The sequence below is a fragment of the Scyliorhinus torazame genome, unplaced genomic scaffold, assembly GCF_047496885.1.
Source record: "Scyliorhinus torazame isolate Kashiwa2021f unplaced genomic scaffold, sScyTor2.1 scaffold_669, whole genome shotgun sequence".
In the NCBI taxonomy this organism is placed as follows: Eukaryota; Metazoa; Chordata; class Chondrichthyes; order Carcharhiniformes; family Scyliorhinidae; genus Scyliorhinus; species Scyliorhinus torazame.
Genome location: NW_027308396.1, coordinates 48,392 through 66,006, shown reverse-complemented (window position 1 = coordinate 66,006; position 17,615 = coordinate 48,392).

The following is a 17,615-nucleotide window of genomic DNA, read 5'->3' as shown; positions in this document are numbered from 1 at the left end:
TATTTAAACAGTGCCCTACAGGAAACAGAGTCTATTGAAACAGTGCCCTACAGTAAACAGAGTCTCTTTAAATCGGACCCTACAGTAGAGTACATGTAAACAGTGCCCTACAGCAATCAGAATCTTTTTAAACAGTGCCCTACAGTAATCAGAGTTCATTTAAATAGTGCCCAAGAGTAAACAGTGTCTATGTAAACAGTGCCCCATTGTAAACAGAGTCTATTTAAACAGTGCCGCACAGTAAACAGTCTCCTTAAATAGTGCCCTACAGTAAACAGTCTATTTAATCAGTGCCCAACAGTAAACAGTGTCTGTTTAGTAAACTACTGTCTAGTTTCCTATAGTAAATAGTGTATTTAAATAGTGTCCTCCCGTAAACAGAGTGAATTTAAACAGTGCCCTACAAGAAACAGACTCTATTTAAACAGTGCCCTACAGTAAAAAGACTGTATATTAACAGTGCCCGACTGTAAACAGAGTGTATTTAAACAGTGCCCTACTGTAAACAGAGCGTATTTAACCAGTGCCCTACAGTAAACAGCGTCTATTGAAACAGTGCCCTACTGTAAACAGAGTCTATTTAAACAGTGCCCTACTGTAAACAGTCTATTTAAACAGTGTCCTACAGTAAACAGAGTGTATTTAAACAGTGCCCTACAGTAAACAGAGTGCATTCAAACAGTGCCCTACTGTGAACAGTCTATTTAAACAGTGCACTACAGTAAACAGAGTGTATTTAAACAGTGCCTGACAGTAAACGGAGTGTATTTTAACAGTGCCCGATTGTAAACACAGTTTATTTAAACAGTGCCCTACTGTAAACAGAGCGTATTTAAACAGTGCCCTGCAGTAAACAGAGTGCATTCAAACAGTGCCCTACTGTGAACAGTCTATTTAAACAGTGCACTACAGTAAACAGAGTGTATTTAAACAGTGCCTGACAGTAAACGGAGTGTATTTTAACAGTGCCCTACTGTAAACAGAGTCTATTTAAACAGTGCCCTACTGTAAACAGAGTCTATTTAAACAGTGTCCTACAGTAAACAGAGTGTATTTAAACAATGCCCTACTGTAAACAGCGTCTATTTAAACAGAGCCCTACTGTAAACAGTCTATTTAATCAGAGCCCGACTGTAAACAGAGTGTATTTAAACAGTGCCCTACTGTAAACAGAGCGTATTTAAACAGTGCCCTACAGTAAACAGAGTTTATTTAAATAGTGCCCCACTGTAAACAGAGTCCATTTAAACAGTGCCCTACAGTAAACAGAATCTATTTAAACAGTGCCCTCCTGTAAACAGAGTGTATTTAAACAGTGCCCTACAGTAAACAGAGTCTATTTAAACAGTGCCGCACAGCAAACAGTCTCCTTAAATAGTGCCCTACAGTAAAAAGTCTATTGAATCAGTGCCCTACAGTCAACAGTGTCTGTGTAAACAGTGTCCTATAGTAAATAGTGTATTTAAATAGTGTCCTACAGTAAACAGAGTGTATTTAAACAGTGCCATACAAGAAACAGAGTCGATTTAAACAGTGCCCTACAGTAAAAAGAGTGTATTTTAACAGTGCCCGACTGTAAACAGAGTGTATTTAAACAGTGCCCTACTGTAAACAGAGCGTATTTAACCAGTGCCCTACAGTAAACAGCGTCTATTTAAACAGTGCCCTACTGTAAACAGAGTCTATTTAAACAGTGCCCTACTGTATACAGAGTCTATTTAAACAGTGTCCTACAGTAAACAGAGTGTATTTAAACAGTGCCCTACAGTAAACAGAGTGCATTTAAACAGTGCCCTATTGTGAACAGTCTATTTAAACAGTGCACTACAGTAAACAGAGTCTATTTAAACAGTGTCCTACAGTAAACAGAGTGTATTTAAACAATGCCCTACTGTAAACAGCGTCTATTTAAACAGAGCGCTACTGTAAACAGAGTGTATTTAAACAGTGCCCTACTGTAAACAGAGTCTATTTAAACAGTGCCCTACTGTAAACAGAGTCTATTTAAACAGTGTCCTACAGTAAACAGAGTGTATTTAAACAGTGCCCTACAGTAAACAGAGTGCATTCAAACAGTGCCCTACTGTGAACAGTCTATTTAAACAGTGCACTACAGTAAACAGAGTGTATTTAAACAGTGCCTGACAGTAAACGGAGTGTATTTTAACAGTGCCCGATTGTAAACACAGTTTATTTAAACAGTGCCCTACTGTAAACAGAGCGTATTTAACCAGTGCCCTACAGTAAACAGAGTGTATTTAAACAGTGCCCTACAGTAAACAGAGTGCATTCAAACAATGCCCTACTGTAAACAGCGTCTATTTAAACAGAGCCCTACTGTAAACAGAGTCTATTTAATCAGAGCCCGACTGCAAACAGAGTGTATTTAAACAGTGCCCTACTGTAAACAGAGCGTATTTAAACAGTCCCCTACAGTAAACAGAGTGTCTTTAAAGAGTGCCCCCACTGTAAACAGAGTCTATTTAAACAGTGCCCTACAGTACACAGAATATATTCAAACAGTGTCCTCCTGGAAACAGAGTGTATTTAAACAGTGCCCTACAGTAAACAGAGTCTATTTAAACAGTGCCGCACAGCAAACAGTCTTCTTAAATAGTGCCCTAAAGTAAAAAGTCTATTTAATCAGTGCCCTACAGTTAACAGTGTCTGTGTAAGCAGTGTCCTATAGTAAATAGTGTATTTAAATAGTGTCCTACAGTAAACAGAGTGTATTTAAACAGTGCCGTACAAGAAACAGAGTCTATTTAAACAGTGCCCTACAGTAAAAAGAGTGTATTTTAACAGTGCCCGACTGTAAACAGAGTGTATTTAAACAGTGCCCTACTGTAAACAGAGCGTATTTAACCAGTGCCCTACAGTAAACAGCGTCTATTTAAACAGTGCCCTACTGTAAACAGAGTCTACTTAAACAGTGCCCTACTGTATACAGAGTCTATTTAAACAGTGTCCTACAGTAAACAGAGTGTATTTAAACAGTGCCCTACAGTAAACAGAGTGCATTTAAACAGTGCCCTACTGTGAACAGTCTATTTAAACAGTGCACTACAGTAAACAGAGTATATTTAAACAGTGCCTGACAGTAAACGGAGTGTATTTAAACAGTGCCCTACTATAAACAGAGTGTATTTAAACAGTGCCCTACTGAAAACAGAATCTATTTAAACAGTGCCCTACTGTAAACAGCGTCTATTTAAACAGAGCCCTACTGTAAACAGAGTCTATTTAAACAGTGCCCGACTGTAAACAGAGTGTATTTAAACAGTGCCCTACTGTAAACAGAGCATATTTAAACAGTGCCCTACAGTAAACAGAGTGTATTTAAAGAGTGCCCCACTGTAAACAGAGTCTATTTAAACAGTGCCCTACTTTAAACAGAGTCTATTTAAACAGTGTCCTAAAGGAAACAGAGTGAATTTAAACAGTGCCCTACTGTAAACAGAGTGTATTTAAACAGTGCCCTACTGTAAACTGAGTCTATATAAACAGAGCCCTACAGTAAACAGCGTCTATTTAAACAGTGCCCTGCAGTAAACAGTCTATTTAAACAGTGCCCTTCAGTAAATAGAGTGTATTTAAATAGTGCCCTACAGTAAACAGTGTCTATTTAAACAGTGTCCTACAGTAAACAGAGTGTATTTAAACAGTGCCCGACAGTAAACAGAGTGCATTTAAACAGTGCCCACTGTAAAGAGAGTCTATTTAAACAGTGCTCTACAGTAAACAGCGTCTATTTAAACAGTGCCTGACAGTAAACAGAGAGTATTTAAACAGTGCCCTACTGTAAACAGAGTGTATTTAAACAGTGCCCTACTGTAAACAGAGTGTATTTAAACAGTGCCCTACTGTAAACAGAGTCTACTTAAACAGTGCCCTACTGTAAACAGAGTCTATTTAAACAGTGCCCTACTGTATACAGAGACTATTTAAACAGTGTCCTACAGTAAACAGAGTGTATTTAAACAGTGCCCTACAACAAACAGAGTCTATTAAACAGTGCCCTACTGTAAACAGAGTCTATTTAAGCAGTGCCCTACAGTAAACAGAGTGTATTTAAACAGTGCCCGACTGTAAACAGAGTGTATTTAAACAGTGCCCTACTGCAAACAGAGCCTATTTAAACAGTGCCCTACAGTAAACAGACTGTATTTAAAGAGTGCCCCACTGTAAACAAAGTCTATTTAAACAGTGCCCAACTGCAAACAGAGTCTATTTAAACAGTGCCCTACAGTAAACAGAGTGCATTTAAACAGTGAACTCCTGTAAACAGAGTCTATTTAAACAGTGCCCTACTGTAAACAGACTCTGTTTAAACAGTGTCCTACAGTAAACAGAGTGTATTTAAACAATGCCCTACTGTAAACAGCGTCTATTTAAACAGAGCCCTACTGTAAACAGAGTCTATTTAAACAGAGTCCGACTGTAAACAGAGTGTATTTAAACAGTGCCTGACAGTAGAGTGTATTTAAACAGTGCCCTACTGTAAACAGAGTGTATTTAAACAGTGCCCTATAGTAAACAGAGTCTATTTAAACAGTGCCCTACAGTAAACAGAGTCGATCTTAACAGTGCCCTACAGTAAACATAGTCTATTTAAACAGTGCCTTACAGTAAACAGAATCTATTTAAACAGTGCTTTCCTGTAAACAGAGTGTATTTAAACAGTGCCCTACTGTAAACAGAGTGTATTTAAACAGTGCCCTACATTAAACAGCGTCTATTTAAACAGTGCCGTACAGTAAACAGAGTCTTTTTAAACAGTGCCGCACAGTAAACAGTCTCCTTAAATAGTGCCCTACAGTAAACAGTCTATTTAATCAGTGCCGTACAGTAAACAGTGTCTGTGTAAAAGTGTCCTATAGTAAATAGTGTATTTAAATAGTGTCCTACAGTAAACAGAGTGTATTTAAACAGTGCCCTACAAGAAACAGAGTCTATTTAAACAGTGCCCTACAGTAAAAACAGTGTATTTTAACAGTGCCCGACTGTAAACAGAGTGTATTTAAACAGTGCCCTACTGTAAACAGAGCGTATTTAATCAGTGCCCTACAGTAAACAGCGTCTATTTAAACAGTGCCCTACTGTAAACAGAGTCTATTTACACAGTGCGCTACTGTAAACAGAGTCTATTTAAACAGTGCCCTACAGTAAACAGCGTCCATTTAAACAGTGCCCTACTGTAAACAGAGTCTATTTAAACAGTGCCCGAGAGTAAACAGAGTCTATTAAAAAGTGTCCTACAGTAAACAGAGTGTAATTAAATAGTGCCCTACAGTAAACAGAGTCTATATAAACAGTGTCCTACTATAAACTGAGTCTATTTGAACAGTGCCCTACAGTAAACAGTGTCCTACAGTAAACAGCGTCTATTTAAACAGTGCCCTACTGTAAACAGAGTCTATTTAAACAGTGCCCTACAGTAAACAGCGTCCATTTAAACAGTGCCCTACAGTAAACAGAGTCTATTTAAACAGTGCCCTACAGTAAACAGAGTCCGTTTAAACAGTGCCCTACTGTAAACAGAGTCTATTTAAACAGTGCCCTACAGTAAACAGCGTCCATTTAAACAGTGTCCTAAAGTAAACAGAGTGTATTTAAATAGTGCCCTACAGTAAACAGAGTCTATTTGAACAGTGCCCTACAGTAAACAGCTTCTATTTAAACAGTGCCCTACAGTAAACAGAGTGTATTTAAACAGTGCCCTACAGTAAACAGATTGTATTTAAAGCGTGCCCCACAGAAAGCAGAGTGTATTTAAAGAGTGCCCCACTGTAAACAGAGTCTATTTAAACAGTGCCCTACAGTAAACAGAATCTATTTAAACAGTGCCCTCCTGTAAACAGAGTGTATTTAAACAGTGCCCTACAGTAAACAGAGTCTATTTAAACAGTGCCGCACAGCAAACAGTCTCCTTAAATAGTGCCCTACAGTAAAAAGTCTATTTAATCAGTGCCCTACAGTAAACAGTGTCTGTGTAAACAGTGTCCTATAGTAAATAGTGTATTTAAATAGTGTCCTACAGTAAACAGAGTGTATTTAAACAGTGCCGTACAAGAAACAGAGTCTATTTAAACAGTGCCCTATAGTAAACAGAGTGTATTTAAACAGTGCCCTACTGTAAACAGAGCGTATTTAACCAGTGACCTACAGAAAACCGTGTCTATTTAAACAGTGCCCTACTGTAAACAGAGTCTATTTAAACAGTGCCCTACTGTATACAGAGTCTATTTAAACAGTGTCCTACAGTAAACAGAGTGTATTTAAACAGTGCCCTACAGTAAACAGAGTGCATTTAAACAGTGCCCTACTGTGAACAGTCTATTTAAACAGTGCACTACAGTAAACAGAGTGTATTTAAACAGTGCCTGATAGTAAACGGAGTGTATTTAAACAGTGCCCTACTGAAAACAGAATCTATTTAAACAGTGCCCTACTGTAAACAGAATCTATTTAAACAGTGCCCTACTGTAAAGAGCGTCTAATTAAACAGAGCCCTAATGTAAATAGAGTCTATTTAAACAGTGCCCGACTGCAAACAGAGTGTATTTAAACAGTGCCCTACTGTAAACAGAGCATATTTAAACAGTGCCCTACTGTAAACAGAGTGTATTTAAACAGTGCCCTACTGTAAACAGATTCTATTTAAACAGTGCCCTACTGTAAACAGAATCTATTTAAACAGTGCCCTACTGTAAAGAGCGTCTAATTAAACAGAGCCCTAATGTAAATAGAGTCTATTTAAACAGTGCCCGACTGCAAACAGAGTGTATTTAAACAGTGCCCTACTGTAAACAGAGCATATTTAAACAGTGCCCTACAGTAAACAGAGTGTATTTAAAGAGAGCCCCACTGTAAACAGAGTCTATTTAAACAGTGCCCTACTTTAAACAGAGTCTATTTAAACAGTGTCCTACAGTAAACAGAGTGTATTTAAACAGTGCCCGACAGTAAACAGAGTGCATTTAAACAGTGCCCACTGTAAACAGAGTCTATTTAAACAGTGCTCTAAAGTAAACAGAGTGTATTTAAACAGTGCCCTACTGTAAACAGAGAGTATTTAAACAGTGCCCTACTGTAAACAGAGTCTATTTAAACAATGCCCTACAGTAAACAGCGTCTATTTTAACAGTGCCTGACAGTAAACAGAGAGTATTTAAACAGTGCCCTACTGTAAACAGAGTGATTTAAACAGTGCCCTACTGTAAACAGAGTGTATTTAAACAGTGCCCTACTGTAAACAGAGTCTATTTAAACAGTGTCCTACTGTAAACAGAGTCTATTTAAACAGTGCCCTACTGTATACAGAGTCTATTTAAACAGTGTCCTACAGTAAACAGAGTGTATTTAAACAGTACCCTACAGTAAATAGAGTCTATTTAAACAGTGCCCTACTGTGAACAGCGTCTATTTAAACACTGCCCTACAGTAAACAGTCTATTTAAACAGTGCCCTACAGTAAACAGAGTGTATTTAAATAGTGCCCTACAGTAATCAGAGTCTATGTAAACAGTACCCGACAGTAAACAGAGTCTATTTAAACAGTGCCGCACAGTAAACAGTCTCCTTAATCACTGCCCTACAGTAAACAGTGTCTGTGTAAACAGTGCCCTATAGTAAATAGTGTATTTAAATAGTGCCCTACAGTAAACAGAGTGTATTTAAACAGTGCCCTACAACAAACAGAGTCTATTTAAACAGTGCCCTACTGTAAACAGAGTCTATTTAAATAGTGCCCTACAGTAAACAGACTGTATTTAAACAGTGCCCGACTGCAAACAGAGCGTATTTAAACAGTGCCCTACAGTAAACAGCGTCCATTTAAACAGTGCCCTACAGTAAACAGAGTCTATTTAAACAGTGCCCTACAGTAAACAGAGTCCGTTTAAACAGTGCCCTACTGTAAACAGAGTCTATTTAAACAGTGCCCTACAGTAAACAGCGTCCATTTAAACAGTGTCCTAAAGTAAACAGAGTGTATTTAAATATTGCCCTACAGTAAACAGAGTCTATATAAACAGTGTCCTACTATAAACTGAGTCTATTTGAACAGTGCCCTACAGTAAACAGCTTCTATTTAAACAGTGCCCTACAGTAAACAGAGTGTATTTAAACAGTGCCCTACTGTAAAGAGCGTCTAATTAAACAGAGCCCTAATGTAAATAGAGTCTATTTAAACAGTGCCCGACTGCAAACAGAGTGTATTTAAACAGTGCCCTACTGTAAACAGAGCATATTTAAACAGTGCCCTACAGTAAACAGAGTGTATTTAAAGAGAGCCCCACTGTAAACAGAGTCTATTTAAACAGTGCCCTACTTTAAACAGAGTCTATTTAAACAGTGTCCTACAGTAAACAGAGTGTATTTAAACAGTGCCCGACAGTAAACAGAGTGTATTTAAACAGTGCCCGACAGTAAACAGAGTGCATTTAAACAGTGCCCACTGTAAACAGAGTCTATTTAAACAGTGCTCTAAAGTAAACAGAGTGTATTTAAACAGTGCCCTACTGTAAACAGAGAGTATTTAAACAGTGCCCTACTGTAAACAGAGTCTATTTAAACAGTGCCCTACAGTAAACAGCGTCTATTTTAACAGTGCCTGACAGTAAACAGAGAGTATTTAAACAGTGCCCTACTGTAAACAGAGTGATTTAAACAGTGCCCTACTGTAAACAGAGTGTATTTAAACAGTGCCCTACTGTAAACAGAGTCTATTTAAACAGTGTCCTACTGTAAACAGAGTCTATTTAAACAGTGCCCTACTGTATACAGAGTCTATTTAAACAGTGTCCTACAGTAAACAGAGTGTATTTAAACAGTACCCTACAGTAAATAGAGTCTATTTAAACAGTGCCCTACTGTGAACAGCGTCTATTTAAACACTGCCCTACAGTAAACAGTCTATTTTAACAGTGCCCTACAGTAAACAGAGTGTATTTAAATAGTGCCCTACAGTAATCAGAGTCTATGTAAACAGTACCCGACAGTAAACAGAGTCTATTTAAACAGTGCCGCACAGTAAACAGTCTCCTTAATCACTGCCCTACAGTAAACAGTGTCTGTGTAAACAGTGCCCTATAGTAAATAGTGTATTTAAATAGTGCCCTACAGTAAACAGAGTGTATTTAAACAGTGCCCTACAACAAACAGAGTCTATTTAAACAGTGCCCTACTGTAAACAGAGTCTATTTAAGCAGTGCCCTACAGTAAACAGAGTGTATTTAAACAGTGCCCGACTGCAAACAGAGCGTATTTAAACAGTGCCCTACAGTAAACAGCGTCCATTTAAACAGTGCCCTACAGTAAACAGAGTCTATTTAAACAGTGCCCTACAGTAAACAGAGTCCGTTTAAACAGTGCCCTACTGTAAACAGAGTCTATTTAAACAGTGCCCTACAGTAAACAGCGTCCATTTAAACAGTGTCCTAAAGTAAACAGAGTGTATTTAAATAGTGCCCTACAGTAAACAGAGTCTATATAAACAGTGTCCTACTATAAACTGAGTCTATTTGAACAGTGCCCTACAGTAAACAGCTTCTATTTAAACAGTGCCCTACAGTAAACAGAGTGTATTTAAACAGTGCCCTACAGTAAACAGATTGTATTTAAAGCGTGCCCCACAGAAAACAGAGTGTATTTAAAGAGTGCCCCACTGTAAACAGAGTCTATTTAAACAGTGCCCTACAGTAAACAGAATCTATTTAAACAGTGCCCTCCTGTAAACAGAGTGTATTTAAACAGTGCCCTACAGTAAACAGAGTCTATTTAAACAGTGCCGCACAGCAAACAGTCTCCTTAAATAGTGCCCTACAGTAAAAAGTCTATTTAATCAGTGCCCTACAGTAAACAGTGTCTGTGTAAACAGTGTCCTATAGTAAATAGTGTATTTAAATAGTGTCCTACAGTAAACAGAGTGTATTTAAACAGTGCCGTACAAGAAACAGAGTCTATTTAAACAGTGCCCTATAGTAAACAGAGTGTATTTAAACAGTGCCCTACTGTAAACAGAGCGTATTTAACCAGTGACCTACAGAAAACCGTGTCTATTTAAACAGTGCCCTACTGTAAACAGAGTCTATTTAAACAGTGCCCTACTGTATACAGAGTCTATTTAAACAGTGTCCTACAGTAAACAGAGTGTATTTAAACAGTGCCCTACAGTAAACAGAGTGCATTTAAACAGTGCCCTACTGTGAACAGTCTATTTAAACAGTGCACTACAGTAAACAGAGTGTATTTAAACAGTGCCTGATAGTAAACGGAGTGTATTTAAACAGTGCCCTACTGAAAACAGAATCTATTTAAACAGTGCCCTACTGTAAACAGAATCTATTTAAACAGTGCCCTACTGTAAAGAGCGTCTAATTAAACAGAGCCCTAATGTAAATAGAGTCTATTTAAACAGTGCCCGACTGCAAACAGAGTGTATTTAAACAGTGCCCTACTGTAAACAGAGCATATTTAAACAGTGCCCTACAGTAAACAGAGTGTATTTAAAGAGAGCCCCACTGTAAACAGAGTCTATTTAAACAGTGCCCTACTTTAAACAGAGTCTATTTAAACAGTGTCCTACAGTAAACAGAATGTATTTAAACAGTGCCCGACAGTAAACAGAGTGCATTTAAACAGTGCCCACTGTAAACAGAGTCTATTTAAACAGTGCTCTAAAGTAAACAGAGTGTATTTAAACAGTGCCCTACTGTAAACAGAGAGTATTTAAACAGTGCCCTACTGTAAACAGAGTCTATTTAAACAGTGCCCTACAGTAAACAGCGTCTATTTTAACAGTGCCTGACAGTAAACAGAGAGTATTTAAACAGTGCCCTACTGTAAACAGAGTGATTTAAACAGTGCCCTACTGTAAACAGAGTGTATTTAAACAGTGCCCTACTGTAAACAGAGTCTATTTAAACAGTGTCCTACTGTAAACAGAGTCTATTTAAACAGTGCACTACTGTATACAGAGTCTATTTAAACAGTGTCCTACAGTAAACAGAGTGTATTTAAACAGTACCCTACAGTAAATAGAGTCTATTTAAACAGTGCCCTACTGTGAACAGCGTCTATTTAAACACTGCCCTACAGTAAACAGTCTATTTAAACAGTGCCCTACAGTAAACAGAGTGTATTTAAATAGTGCCCTACAGTAATCAGAGTCTATGTAAACAGTACCCGACAGTAAACAGAGACTATTTAAACAGTGCCGCACAGTAAACAGTCTCCTTAATCACTGCCCTACAGTAAACAGTGTCTGTGTAAACAGTGCCCTATAGTAAATAGTGTATTTAAATAGTGCCCTACAGTAAACAGAGTGTATTTAAACAGTGCCCTACAACAAACAGAGTCTATTTAAACAGTGCCCTACTGTAAACAGAGTCTATTTAAGCAGTGCCCTACAGTAAACAGAGTGTATTTAAACAGTGCCCGACTGCAAACAGAGCGTATTTAAACAGTGCCCTACAGTAAACAGAGTGTATTTAAAGAGTGCCCCACTGTAAACAAAGTCTATTTAAACAGTGCCCTACCGCAAACAAAGTCTATTTAAACAGTGTCCTACAGTAAACAGAGCGTATTTAAACAGTGCCCTACAGTAAACAGAGTGCATTTAAACAGTGCCCGCCTGTAAACAGAGTCTATTGAAACAGTGCACTACAGTAAACAGAGTGTATTTAAACAGTACCTGACAGTAAACAGAGTGTATTTAAACAGTGCCCTACTGTAAACAGAGTCTATTTAAACAGTGCCCTACTGTAAACAGAGTCTATTTAAACAGTGTCCTACAGTAAAAAGAGTGCCCCACTGTAAACAAAGTCTATTTAAACAGTGCCCTACTGCAAACAAAGTCTATTTAAACAGTGTCCTACAGTAAACAGAGCGTATTTAAACAGTGCCCTACAGTAAACAGAGTGCATTTAAACAGTGCCCGCCTGTAAACAGAGTCTATTTAAACAGTGCACTACAGTAAACAGAGTGTATTTAAACAGTGCCTGACAGTAAACAGAGTGTATTTAAACAGTGCCCTACAGTAAACAGAGTCTATTTAAACAGTGCCCTACTGTAAACAGAGTCTATTTAAACAGTATCCTACAGTAAACAGAGTGTATTTAAACAATGCCCTAATGTAAACAGCGTCTATTTAAACAGAGCCCTACTGTAAACAGTCTATTTAAACAGAGCCCGACTGTAAACAGAGTCCATTTAAACAGTGTCCTACAGTAAAAAGAGTGCCCCACTGTAAACAAAGTCTATTTAAACAGTGCCCTACTGCAAACAAAGTCTATTTAAACAGTGTCCTACAGTAAACAGAGCGTATTTAAACAGTGCCCTACAGTAAACAGAGTGCATTTAAACAGTGCCCGCCTGTAAACAGAGTCTATTTAAACAGTGCACTAAAGTAAACAGAGTGTATTTAAACAGTGCCTGACAGTAAACAGAGTGTATTTAAACAGTGCCCTACTGTAAACAGAGTCTATTTAAACAGTGCCCTACTGTAAACAGAGTCTATTTAAACAGTGTCCTACAGTAAACAGAGTGTATTTAAACAATGCCCTACTGTAAACAGCGTCTATTTAAACAGAGCCCTACTGTAAACAGAGTCTATTTAAACAGATTCCGACTGTAAACAGAGTGTATTTAAACAGTGCCTGACAGTAGAGTGTATTTAAACAGTGCCCTACTGTAAACAGAGTGTATTTAAACAGTGCCCTATAGTAAACAGAGTCTATTTAAACAGTGCCCTGCAGTAAACAGAGTCTATCTTACCAGTGCCCTACAGTAAACATAGTCTATTTAAACAGTGCCTTACAGTAAACAGAATCTATTTAAACAGTGCTTTCCTGTAAACAGAGTGTATTTAAACAGTGCCCTACTGTAAACAGAGTGTATTTAAACAGTGCCCTACATTAAACAGTGTCTATTTAAACAGTGCCCTACAGTAAACAGAGTCTATTTAAAGAGTGCCGCACAGTAAACAGTCTCCTTAAATAGTGCCCTACAGTAAACAGTCTATTTAATTAGTGCCCTACAGTAAACAGTGTCTGTGTAAACAGTGTCCTATAGTAAATAGTGTATTTAAATAGTGTCCTACAGTAAACAGAGTGTATTTAAACAGTGCCCTACAAGAAACAGAGTCGATTTAAACAGTGCCCTACAGTAAAAAGAGTGTATTTTAACAGTGCCCGACTGTAAACAGAGTGTATTTAAACAGTGCCCTACTGTAAACAGAGCGTATTTAACCAGTGCCCTACAGTAAACAGCGTCTATTTAAACAGTGCCCTCCTGTCAACAGAGTCTATTTACACAGTGCCCTACTGTAAACAGAGTCTATTTAAACAGTGTCCTACAGTAAACAGAGTGTATTTAAACAGTGTCCTGCAGTAAACAGAGTGCATTTAAACAGTGCCCTACTGTGAACAGTCTATTTAAACACTGCACTATAGTAAACAGAGTGTATTTAAACAGTGCCTGACAGTAAACGGAGTGTATTTAAACAGTGCCCTACTGTAAACAGAGTGTATTTAAACAGTGCCCTACTGAAAACAGAGTCTATTTAAACTGTGCCCTACTGTAAACAGAGTCTATTTAAACAATGCCCTACTGTAAACAGAGTCTATTTAAACAGTGCCCTACAGTAAACAGCGTCCATTTAAACAGTGCCCTACAGTAAACAGAGTCTATTTAAACAGTGCCCTACAGTAAACAGAGTCCATTTAAACAGTGCCCTACTGTAAACAGAGTCTATTTAAACAGTGCCCTACAGTAAACAGCGTCCATTTAAACAGTGTCCTACAGTAAACAGAGTGTATTTAAATAGTGCCCTACAGTAAACAGAGTCTATATAAACAGTGTCCTAATATAAACTGAGTCTATTTTAACAGTGCCCTACAGTAAACAGCTTCTATTTAAACAGTGCCCTACAGTAAACAGAGTGTATTTAAACAGTGCCCTACAGTAAACAGATTGTATTTAAAGCGTGCCCCACTGTAAACAGAGTCTATTTAAACAGTGCCCTACTGTAAACAGAGTCTATTTAAACAGTGTCGTACAGTAAACAGAGTGTATTTAAACAGTGCCCTACAGTAATCAGAGTGCATTTAAACAGTGCCCTACTGTAAACAGTCTATTGAAACAGTGCACTACAGTAAACAGAGTGTATTTAAACAGTGCCTGACAGTAAACAGAGTGTATTTAAACAGTGCCCTACTGTAAACAGAGTGTATTTAAACAGTGCTCTACTGTAAACAGAGTGTATTTAAACAGTGCACAACTGAAAACAGAGTCTATTTAAACAGTGCCCTACAGTAAACAGCGTCTATTTAAACAGTGCCCTACTGTAAACAGAGTGTATTTAAACAGTGCCCTACTGTAAACAGCGTCTATTTAAACAGTGCCCTACAGTAAACAGAGTCTATTTAAACAGTGTCCTACAGTAAACAGAGTGTATTTAAATAGTGCCCTACAGTAAACAGAGTCTACATAAACAGTGTCCTACAGTAAACTGAGTCTATTTAAACATTGCCCTACAGTAAACAGCGTCTATTTAAACAGTGCCCTACTGTAAACAGAGTGTATTTAAACAGAACCGTACTGTAAACAGAGTCTATTTAAACAGTGCCCTACAGTAAACAGCGTCTATTTAAACAGTGCCCTACTGTAAACAGAGTGTATTTAAACAGTGCCCTGCAGTAAACATAGTCTATTTAAACAGTGCCCTACAGTAAACAGAGTTGATTTAAATTGTGCCCTACTGTAAAGAGAGTGTATTTACACAGTGCCCTACAGTAAACAGAGTGTATTTAAACAGTGCCCTACAGTAAACAGAGTCTATTTAAACAGTGCCCTACTGTAAACAGAATGTATGTAAACAGTGCCCTACAGTAAACATAGTCTATTTAAACAGTGCCCTACTGTAAACAGCGTCTATTTAAACAGTGCCCTACAGTAAACAGAGTATATTTAAACAGTGCCCTACTGTAAACAGAGTGTATTTAAACAGTGCCCTCCAGTAAACAGAGTGTATTTAAACAGTGCCCTACAGTAAACAGAGTCTATTTAAACAGTGCCCTACAGTAAACAGAGTCTATTTAAACAGTGCCCTACTGTAAACACAGTGTATTGAAACAGTGCCCTGCTGTAAACAGAGTGTATTTAAACAGTGCCCTACAGTAAACAGAGTGTATTTAAACAGTGCCCTACAGTGAACAGAGTGTTTTTAAACAGTGCCCTACTGTGAACAGAGTGTATTTAAACAGTGCCCTACTGTAAACAGAGTGTATTTAAACAGTGCCCTACAGTAAATAGTCTGTTGAAACAGTGCCCTACAGTAAACAGGGTCTATTTAAACAGTGCCCTCTGGTAAACAGAGTGAATTTAAACAGTTCCCTACAGTAAACATGGTCTATTTAAACAATGCCCTCTGGTAAACAGGGTCTATTTATACAGTGCCCTACAGTAAACAGAGTCTATTTAAACAGTGCCCTACAGTAAACAGAGTCTATTTACATAGTGCCCTACAGTAAACAGAGTGTATTTAAACATTGCCCTACTGTAAACAGAGTCTATTTAAACAGTGTCCTACAGTAAACAGAGTGTATTTAAACAGTGCCCTACTGTGAACAGAGTGTATTTAAACAGTGCCCTACTGTGAACAGAGTGTATTTAAACAGTGCCCTACTGTAAACAGAGTGTATTTAAACAGTGCCCTACAGTAAATAGAGTCTGTTTAAACAGTGCCCTACAGTAAACGGGGTCTATTGAAACAGTGCCCTCTGGTAAACAGAGTGAATTTAAACAGTGCCCTACAGTAAACAGGGTCTATTTAAACAGTGCCCTCTGGTAAACAGGGTCTATTTAAACAGTGTCCTACAGTAAACAGAGTGTAATTAAATAGTGCCCTACAGTAAACAGAGTCTATATAAACAGTGTCCTACTATAAACTGAGTCTATTTGAACAGTGCCCTACAGTAAACAGCGTCTATTTAAACAGTGTCCTACAGTAAACAGCGTCTATTTAAACAATGCCCTACTGTAAACAGAGTCTATTTAAACAGTGCCCTACGGTAAACAGCGTCCATTTAAACAGTGCCCTACAGTAAACAGAGTCTATTTAAACAGTGCCCTACAGTAAACAGAGTCCATTTAAACAGTGCCCTACTGTAAACAGAGTCTATTTTAACAGTGCCCTACAGTAAACAGCGTCCATTTAAACAGTGTCCTACAGTAAACAGAGTGTATTTAAATAGTGCCCTACATTAAACAGAGTCTATATAAACAGTGTCCTAATATAAACTGAGTCTATTTTAACAGTGCGCTACAGTAAACAGCTTCTATTTAAACAGTGCCCTACAGTAAACAGAGTGTATTTAAACAGTGCCCTACAGTAAACAGATTGTATTTAAAGCGTGCCCCACTGTAAACAGAGTCTATTTAAACAGTGCCCTACTGTAAACAGAGTCTATTTAAACAGTGTCGTACAGTAAACAGAGTGTATTTAAACAGTGCCCTACAGTAATCAGAGTGCATTTAAACAGTGCCCTACTGTAAACAGTCTATTGAAACAGTGCACTACAGTAAACAGAGCGTATTTAAACAGTGCCTGACAGTAAACAGAGTGTATTTAAACAGTGCCCTACTGTAAACAGAGTGTATTTAAACAGTGCTCTACTGTAAACAGAGTGTATATAAACAGTGCACTACTGAAAACAGAGTCTATTTAAACAGTGCCCTACAGTAAACAGCGTCTATTTAAACAGTGCCCTACTGTAAACAGAGTGTATTTAAACAGTGCCCTAATGTAAACAGCGTCTATTTAAACAGTACCCTACAGTAAACAGAGTCTATTTAAACAGTGTCCTACAGTAAACAGAGTGTATTTAAATAGTGCCCTACAGTAAACAGAGTCTACATAAACAGTGTCCTACTGTAAACTGAGTCTATTTAAACATTGCCCTACAGTAAACAGCGTCTATTTAAACAGTGCCCTACTGTAAACAGAGTGTATTTTACCAGTGCCGTACTGTAAACAGAGTCTATTTAAACAGTGCCCTACAGTAAACAGCGTCTATTTAAACAGTGCCCTACAGTAATCAGAGTACATTTAAACAGTGCCCTACTGTAAACAGTCTATTGAAACAGTGCACTACAGTAAACAGGGTGTATTTAAACAGTGCCCTACAGTAAACAGAGTATATTTAAACAGTGCCCTACTGTAAAGAGAGTGTATTTACACAGTGCCCTACAGTAAACAGAGTGTATTTAAACAGTGCCCTACAGTAAACAGAGTCTATTTAAACAGTGCCCTACTGTAAACAGAGTGTATGTAAACAGTGCCCTACAGTAAACATAGTCTATTTAAACAGTGCCCTACTGTAAACAGCGTCTATTTAAACAGTGCCCTACAGTAAACAGAGTATATTTAAACAGTGCCCTACTGTAAACAGAGTGTATTTAAACAGTGCCCTCCAGTAAACAGAGTGTATTTAAACAGTGCCCTACAGTAAACAGAGTCTATTTAAACAGTGCCCTACAGTAAACAGAGTCTATTTAAACAGTGCCCTACTGTAAACAGAGTGTATTGAAACAGTGCCCTGCTGTAAACAGAG